The following is a 9,552-nucleotide window of genomic DNA, read 5'->3' as shown; positions in this document are numbered from 1 at the left end:
CTGAAGGTAAGTTGGTGCATCTGGAGTTGAGATGGGGCTCCTGCGTCAAGATGCCAGAGATGAGGGATAAGCGGACTGAACTTGACCCTGAAGGTGGCCAAAACCGTAGGAAGGTGGTTAGTAGTGATAAGCCCCCTGAGAACCCCCAAAGCGCCCCCTGGCTGCTGCATGAAGAGGGTTCTAGAAGAAGAGCAGTGTGGAGAAGATGTTCAGTCAACTGCCCCGCTTTTGAGAATGGACAGGCCAGATGTGTACCCCCCGTCACCATTCCTGGTCTTGGAGCAAGTTATCAGTGTCTGTGCCCCAACTTCCCTCTATGAAACGGGTATGATGTCAGTTCTCACCTCTCGAGACGGTGGTCAAGATTGAATGAGATAACCCAACAGAGCTTCGGGGAGGACTGAATATTGGGGGGTGGGGGCGGCTGCAGTGATCACCCCACCAATAGGCACACTGCACAGGAGGAGGGATGAGATGCACTTCATGAATCCCCATGTGGCTGTGACGGGAGGTAGGGGAGAGGCCTGGGAAAGCCTGAAAGGACTCCAGGAGCCAGTGCTCCAGCGTGGGGCTGGGGGGCAGGGAAGGCCAGGAGGTGGGACCTGCCTCTGGCGTTCACCCCACCCGCTTTCAGGACCAGGCTTAACTGCCCCCTGGGGGGGCTGCGACCTGAAAGCCACACCCACCTCGTGCAGACCCCCGCTCTTGTCAGGCCAGCTTTCTCCAGTGGCCATCCTTCCTGCTCACCGGAAGGATGTCTGCACTTCCAACCTTTGGGTACTGGATTCAGAGCTTGCCACCACTTTCTCGGAGCTCAGGTCACCATTCTTAGTTCAAGACCAAAGCCTCCGGCCTCCCACCCACTTCTACGCCTACGAAGCGTCCCTGGCCCCTGGCCCTTACCTAGCCACTCAGTCCTCTCCCCAGGATTCTTGGTATCCCTCCAGAAACACCTTACATACTTGCAAACATAGATATAAATATGGTGACCTTTTTTTTTTTACACACAAATGGTAACACATTGTGCCTTGCATTTCACACCTAAATGATGAATCTTACAGAAATTCCCAAGAGATGCACACGGATCGCACTGTGGTGATTGCAGGGGGGGGAGGAGACGGACGGAGGATTAAGGGGGTAAGTGGTAATGGAAAAAGTACAATAAGAAAAACTACTTAAAAGAGGTTTCCATGAGGACTTTAATCCCCTGTATTCATCATGCAGCTTCAACAGTTAACTCAGGGCAGCTTCATTATTTTTTCTAGCTGTGTAGTATTCTGCAAATTTTTTAATCAGGCCTCTAACTCACTGATTCCCAATCTAAAACCTGCCAGTCACACGCACAAACTATGGGAGGGGGAAAGTTGGAAGGGATTTCAGACTGTCTATGTGAGTCCTGGGGGAAAATTCATCCCTTTTTTTTTTTTTTTGAAGATTTAATTTATTTTTTAGAGAGGGGAAGAGAGGAAGAATGAGAGGGAGAGAAACATCAATGTGTGGTTGCCTCTCACACACCCGCTACTAGGGACCTGGTGGGCAACATAGCCATGTGCCCTGGCTGGGAATCGAACTGGTGACCCCTTGATTCGCAAGCAGGCACTCGATCACTGAGTCACACCAGCCAGGGCTCACATCCCTTTTATATGTATTACATTTTCAGATGAGAGAAGTGAAAGAACATATTTCATAGAGAGGATATGAAGTATTAACTTTGATTAAAACATCTAAATATATTTTAAATTTTATTTCTTAAGAAACTTGATCTTGCTCCTGTGAATGCAACCTTTTGATACGAGGATTTACAATCAATATGGTTCACCAATGCAATTCCTGATCAAGGCCTACTAATGATGATCTTTTCAAATTCTCGGTAGTCGACATCGACAAGAGACTTCATAATTTCAAGTAGTTGATAAGAAAAGATTGTAACCCATTCCAAAGCTTACGAGTAAAATTACATTTAAATGCTCCAGTAGTTCCCTTCTGTTAGTTGACAAATATAATGTAATCAAGTGGATTTCAAATCCAAATGGATTTTTTCATTTTGAGTATCTTAAAATAATGATGAATTCCAGAACACAGGAAACAACATAAAACTTTCAAACTTTTTTTCTTTGAGAAAATGATAACTTATTTTTTTTAAAGATTTTATTTATTTTTTATTATTTATTTTTAGAGAGGGAAGGGAGGGAGATAGAGATAGAGAGAAACATCAATGTGCGGTTGCTGGGGGTCATGGCCTGCAACCCAGGCATGTACCCTGGCTGGGAATCGAACCTGGGACACTTTGGTTCCCAGCCTACGCTCAATCCACTGAGCTACGCCAGCTGGGGCGTGAGAAAATGATAACTTATTAAAACAGAGCAAGGCTCTACAGCACTAAGCGTGAGAGGGAGAGAAGAAAGGAAGAAGTGTCAAGAGGGAAGGAAAAAAGAAAGGAAAGGGAATTTATGTCCACTTATTTATCAGCATGCAAGCCAAATTTCTAAGTATAATATTAAATCAAATCTAACAACATATTAAAAGAATAACACATCATAACCTAAGATTGTTTATTCCAGGTAAACAAGATTGGCTCAATATAGGGAATTTTTTTATGTAATTCACTGTGTTGAAACATTAACAAAGAAAATCTTTGGTATTTCAGTAGATAGCAAAGGAGCATTTTGTAAAATTTAACACCTAAACATGATTTTTAAACAATCTTTTAGCAAGCCAAGGGTTGAAAGTTAACTTTGGCTTCTCTACACTCTTCTGAATTCTATGAAAGCTTAAGATAATGATTACATACATTTCTTGTGCAATTTTTAAAAATTAACAAGTCATGCCACCCTGACCGGTTTGGCTCAGTCGGTTGTGCATTGTTCCACAAAGCAAAGGGTCACCAGTTCGATTCCCAGTCAGGCCCTGACTGGTGTGTGGGGCGCATGCCTGGGTCGCAGGTTTGGTTCCTGGATACGGCACGTGTGAGGGTCCACCAGTGGGTGTTGTTCTCACATGTTTCTCTCCCTCTCTCCCTCCCTTCCCCTCTCTCTAAAAATAAATAAAATCTTTTTTTAAAGTTTTGCAGAAAAACCATCAACTTACATGATGATCAAATTCATTCCATAATGTCAGTCTCTTCGTTTTTCTCTCTCCACAATCACAGCCTTTGTCATGAGGCAAAAATAACAAGAACTTTTTCTTAAAATATAGAAATATAAATGAACTCACATGACCCCTATACATTTATGTCTTCTTTGATTTTTAAATAAATATCCACTAATGTTAGAATTCTGGGCATATTGGGTATTAATTCCGTTCTAAATTATTTAAACCAACCCATTTCAGTAGGTTTGCTCATGAATAAAAATGGCTTGAATAATTCCATGATAAATAGCCTTGTGAATTCTTATGAAATTTAAATGGTCTTACTATAAAGTTTTAACACGTCAATCTTGAAATTTGGGGAAATCACTATTAAAGCACTAAGGTACAGAAAAATGGACATGAAGTAAGAAAAAAGTCTCCTGAAAATAAAAGAGAACATAACAATGTAGTGGCCTAGAAAAGAAACTGCCCTGCACTGCTGCATTGTAAAAATAGTAACAATAAACAAAAGTAATGGTGTAAGGCCCTTATTTACAAACCTTTTATATGGTGGAACTTCCCACTGCATCTGGTTGGCTATCCTTTTTAAGATTTTATTTATTTATTTTTAGAGAGACGGAAAGGGAGGGAGAAAGAGGGAGAGAAACATCAATGTGCAAGAGACCAGCTGCCTCTCACATGCCCCCAACCAGGGCCCTGGCCTGCAACCTAGGCATGTGCCCTGACTGGGAATCGAACCTACAGCCTCTCAGTTCACAAGCAGCTATCCTTTTTAGACATATCAGTCTCTCCTAGGCTTTGTGCCAAGTTCCCTGGGCACTGGCAAAACAAACTTCCAGTGGCTCCATGAACTTTGTGGTGGGTGTGTGGCCTTCCCAGATGGGTGGCCAGGGGCTCTGTGGTGAGCACAGCAGCAGATGTCCAAGAGGGAAGGGCCCAGCCTTGAGGGTGCTCCGCTCATCCTGGCAGAGCAGCTGTGGACAGACGAGAGCCAGGCTAGTGTAGTCGTTAGGAGCAAGACTCTGCAACTTGGCTGCCTGGGGTAGCTGGGTGCCCTTGGACAAGTGACTTAACCTTTCTGTGCCTTGGTTTCTTCACCTGTAAAATGAGGGTGATAATTACACCTACCTGATGAGGTGGTTATTCCGATTTAATGCATGTAAAGTGCTTACGAATGGTATCTGGCACCATCAATATTTACTATATAAATTTCATCAGGCTGTGCTGTCAGGGTCCCCCTCCCCCCAACCCCTCACCACCAGGACTCCAACCGTCCCAAACTCTAACCTTAGCATGGATGTCCCCGAAAAGTAAAGCCTAAATTAAGGATTCAGGAGTGAGTAGTTTAAGTGGTGACCCCAGGACAGTGGGGACAGTGAGGCAGGGAAGGTCCGGAAGCCAACACAGGGTGCAATGACAGGTAGATTGCCACTTCAGGCAATGGGGCTCCTTCTCCAGGGATGCTTTGAAAGACCCGTGGAACATTCTATGGGCAAAAACACGGGGTATTTATTTATCATAGCTTATGCCTTCTTGGCTGAGGGCTGCTCCTAGCTTATTTCTCCTCGACATTTGACATTTCCTGTCTGGGCCCCATGGTTACTTGGGCCAAGCATAAACCTTTGATCAAAGAGACAGGTCTGTTCCCTGGAAAGAGACCTGTCTACCAAAGCTGCACGTGACCTCTGACAATGGGCTGAGGGCACATAGCTGGGGCACCGACGCATCTGCCACAACTTTTGAAACTTCGTAGCACACCAGCTGGGCAAATTCAGTAGTTCTCAACTTTTGCTACTCCAAACAATACTGCGATAAACAACCTCACGTGTCCATCATCACGCACACATGGGTGTGAATCCACAGGACACTCCTAGGAGTAGAACTGCTGGGCCAAAGGGTTTATGCACTTGTCATTTTGATGGACATGGCCCAACAGGCATCCTGTGAAACTCTTTACCAACACCTGTGTTGATCTAGTTGATGAAAACAATAGTATCCCATTCTTTATTTTCAAAACTCTAATTGAGGTTGGCATCTTTTAACAGTTTGATAGCCATCTATACCCCAGCACCTGAGGAATAATGTGGTGGTGAGTTCCCTGGGTTTTCTGTCTGCCTCGGACATCCCAGGCTTGGAGTCAAAGAAGCTGGAGCCAGCTACTCCAAAATGCCAATGAACACAGAAAAGGAAAAACAAACAAACAAACAAACAAAAAAAACAGCCCCAACAAAAGAGATCCTTTGCTCTCTCTAGGCAAAGGATCAGAAAAGGAACAACCTAGCAAAACAGAAAATTTTTAGACAATAAGAGCTCTAGTTCAGCCAAATACCACTGAAAAAGCTATGGCCCCATCTATGTTAGCCAAGGCCAAGATGGGAGCCTCAACATCCACCCTCGTGAGCCAGTGCGGGGTGTTGTGACATAAGGCCAAGGGAGTCAAGGCTTCCGTCTCTGCTGGCCATTAATGAGCCTCCTGCCGCCCCTCTCCCCACAGCGTTGATGGAGACCGCGTGGGAGCCGGCAGTTCCACCCCCACCCGGAAATTCGAAAGTGGGTAAAGGGACATAAGGGAAGATAAAGTTTCTACGTTTCACTCCCAGCAGGAAACAGATAACACCAGGAGACTGTGATGAGTTATGTATGTGTAACGTAATAGCTACAGCAACCACTGGTGCAGCCATACAAAGAGACACTCAGACAACACTGTAGATAAATTAAAACTGGAATTCTAAAACAAAAAAAAAAATGTCAACTCATGAAAAGGAAGAAAAAAGGAAAACAGGGAAATGAATAACCAGAGAAAACAAAAATAATTGGGAGCTAGGTCTTAAGTATAATGGTCTAAATACACAAATTAAAAGACAGATATTGGTAAAGTGATTTTTAAAAACCAACTATATGCCATCTATAAGAAACTTCTATAGGCAGGTTGAAAGAAAAATAATTTAAGAAAGATATGCAATCTCTAATCAAAGGAAAGCAGAAAAAACTGATAGAACTAAAAAGAGAAACAGGCAAATCCATAATTAATACTCCTCTCAACACTTGATAGAACGATTAGGTAGGAGAACCACCGCACAGGATCCATCCAACCGGCACTTATCAGACACTCAGCACGGTCTTTCCAAGTGCCCACTAAGGATGTGCCAAGACAGATCATAGTCTGGGCCATAAAACAAAACTCAACAAATTGACAAGAACTGAAATCATACAAAGTGTGACCACGATGGAATCAAACTAAAGATTAAAACAGAAAGGTAACAGCAAAATCTCCAAACCCTTGGAAAAGAAACAACACATTTCTAAATTATTCGTGGGTCAAAGAAGAAGTCCTGAGGAAAATCGAAAAAAATACATTGGATTGAATAAAATTAAAGTACAATGTGTCAAAAATTGTGGGACACAGTTAAAGCAGTGCCAAGAGGGATAATAAATGTGTACATGACAAAAGAGAAAAAGCCTCAAAACAATATCCTAAGCTTCTACCTCAAGACCTAGAAGAAGGAGAGCAAAGCACGCTCCAAGCAAGCGGGAGGAAGAAACTTACAAAGAGCAGAAACCGGTAAACTGTGAACCCGTGAAGTGAGTAAGAACTCTGATTACGGTAACTGCATAGGCAACTGTAAAAGGAGTATTATTGTATTTTTGGTTTGTAACTCCCTTTATTCCCTACATGATTTAAAATATAGATGCACAAAAAATCAGAGATCTATGTCAGTGGGCACACAATGAATGATGTCATTTGCGACAAAGATGACACTAAGAGGGAGGTATGGAGTTATACAGGAGCCGTTTTTGTATGTTACTGAAGCTCAATTGGTATCAGTTCAAACTAGATTGTTATAAATTTTGGATGTTAACTGTAATCCCCATGGTGACTATTAAGAAAGTATCTTTAAAGTGTGCCCAAAGGAAAAGAAAAGAAAAAGCAGACTTAAGCAACACTGTAAACTAATTAGGCCTTACAGACATCTGTAGAACTCTCCACCACCAACAGCAGAATACACATCGTTTAATGCATATTAAATTTTCTCCAGGATAGACTGTATGGCAGGCCACAAAGCAGCCTCAATAAATTTAAAAGATTGAAATCATGTACTGTGTCTTCTTTGATCGCCATGGAATGAAGCTAGAAATCAATAACAGAAGGAAAACTGGAAAATGCACAAATACGTGAGATAAATGAAAACACAACATACCAAACCTTGGGCGATGCAGTAAAAGTCGTGATTCGAGGGAAATTCACAGCAGTAAATGCAACATATGTGAAATGGATGGATTACCTGAAAGAAACAAGTTAGCACAGTCCAACCAAGAGGAAATAGATCATTTGAATAGTCTTATAACAATTAAGGGAATTGAATTTATAATTTAAAAACTCTCCCCCCAAAATTCTACAGCCCTATATGATTTCACTGGAGAATTTTACCAAACAGTTAAAGAAGAATCAATACTATTTCTACCCAATCTCTTCCAGAAAATAGAAGGGGAAGAGAGGGAATTACCTTAATATCAAAACTAGACAAAGATTCAGATGACCAACTACAATCTTTAGATTTAAGGGGGATCCTCATTCCAAGCAAATTCAAATAAATAAAGCTTTTATGAGGCAATTAGGGAAATTTGTGAACTGACTGGCTATTTGAGATTAAAAATATTAAGGCTTTAGCCCTGGCTGGTGTAGCTCAGTGGATTGAGCGCGGGCTGGGAACTAAAGTGTCCCAGGTTCGATTCCCAGCCAGGGTACATTCCTGGGTTGCAGGCCATAACCCCCAGCAACCACACATTGATGTTTCTCTCTCTCTCTCTTCCTCTCTCTCTCTTTCTCTTTCTCTCTCTCTCTCTCCTTCCCTTCCCTCCCTAAAAAATAAATAAATAAATAAAATCTTTTAAAAAAAATTAAGGCTTTTATGTATGTTAATAGTATTTTGGTTGTGTGTATTAAAATGCTCCTTACTTTTTAGAGATACCTACTGAAATATTATTAGATGATTTGACTGACACCTGGGATTGTTTTAACAACTCGGGGGGGGGGGGTAGGGAAAGGAATGGGGCACAGGCAGACAGTTGTGGGCACTGGGGAGAAACATAAAGTTTTGTTCAACTACTCTGTATGTTTGAACTCCTCTAAAAATGTTTAGCCATTTTTTTTCTGTCATCTCCCTGGTTATGACTTCTACTCATTTTTCCACTGCATTCCTGCTTTTTTCTTACTGGTTTTTCAGTTTGTTTGTTTGTTTGTTTTTTAACATATTAAGGAAATCAGTCCTTTTTCTGTCACACATATACTTTTTTTTACTTGTACTAGCATTTTTATTATTATTTTTTTTTTTTTTTTTTGCTGAATTTACTCCCAGGCCATAAGCTTTTGTTTCTTCACTTTCTTCTGGGATATCTTTTTTTCCTGTGCAACCTCCTCTTCTGGTTTGGGAACAGTCTGTTCTTTCTCGGTGAGGATCATCTCCGTGTGGTGGGGGGAGCTCAGGTGCAAGGGAATCCGCCCGTGAGCTCCGTTTACGTTCCGTGCTGAGTCTGGGAGGTTTTGTTCACCTGGATGTGCTCAACGGTCAGAGAGTCTGCCTCTAAACCCTTACGTTCGGCATCACTCTCTGCATTTTTAAGCATGTGTATACAAGCGTGTGTATTTAAGCATGTGCACTCTTATTGGGCCACCAGCCTTGTGTCCAGCCCTGCTGTTTGGCCTGGGCACACCTACCAACTTCACTATTGTACCAGTGGCATGGGACACACTGCTTCTGTAAAGTGACATCTTTCAGATACTTGGTGGCTTTTTGAATATGCATACCCTTGATGACCTGGGAGAGATTTGAACCGCTCTATTTGCATGATTTTGTGGGTTTTTCTGGGTCAAGTGAATAGGGAACCGTTTTCAGAGGTCACCTGTGGCCACTTCTGGGAAGAGGAAGGCCATATAAATACTTTTTAGTTCCTCATTTGTCTTTTGAATTTCTTTCTCTCTTTTTACAGAAATTACAATACTACCATATCTTTGGACCCAAATGTTTTAACCTCATAGATGTGTTTACCACAAGACTATTTTGGCTGAGTTTTGGACCCAATAATTTTAACCAGAACTACACTAATTCTAACACACCGAGACAGTTTTCTTGAGCGAGCTACACTGAGGGCAATTCAGTGCCGTCGTCATTTATTTTATGACCAAAGTGAAATTCTTTCTAATGTTTTCTGCTTCAAATTTAATCTTACAAAAAGATTTCTGTCGTGACAGTCACATGGGTGCATGGAGTGCGTGCTGCCAGGAAGATCTCATCCTTTCCTCAGTCATTTTCAGTCCACATCTGATTTCCCCAGTTTCCTGCCACGGTGCGCTGGCCACTCTGTTCATTATCTCCACTTGGTCCGACTTTTCCAGGTCAGATTTAATGATCTAAATGTCAGATTTTTGCCCTGACTGGTGTGGCTCAGTGGCTTGGGCGTAGT

The 9,552-nt window shown here is 42.2% G+C and overlaps 1 pseudogene; it reads right to left on the bottom strand.

Moving 5' to 3' along the window:
* Positions 1-8,431: 8,431 nt before the first annotated feature.
* On the bottom strand, positions 8,432-9,552 carry LOC114506855 (annotated as a pseudogene).

The sequence above is a fragment of the Phyllostomus discolor genome, chromosome 9, assembly GCF_004126475.2.
Source record: "Phyllostomus discolor isolate MPI-MPIP mPhyDis1 chromosome 9, mPhyDis1.pri.v3, whole genome shotgun sequence".
NCBI lineage: Eukaryota > Metazoa > Chordata > Mammalia > Chiroptera > Phyllostomidae > Phyllostomus > Phyllostomus discolor.
This window is presented reverse-complemented; position numbering and strand designations above follow the sequence as displayed.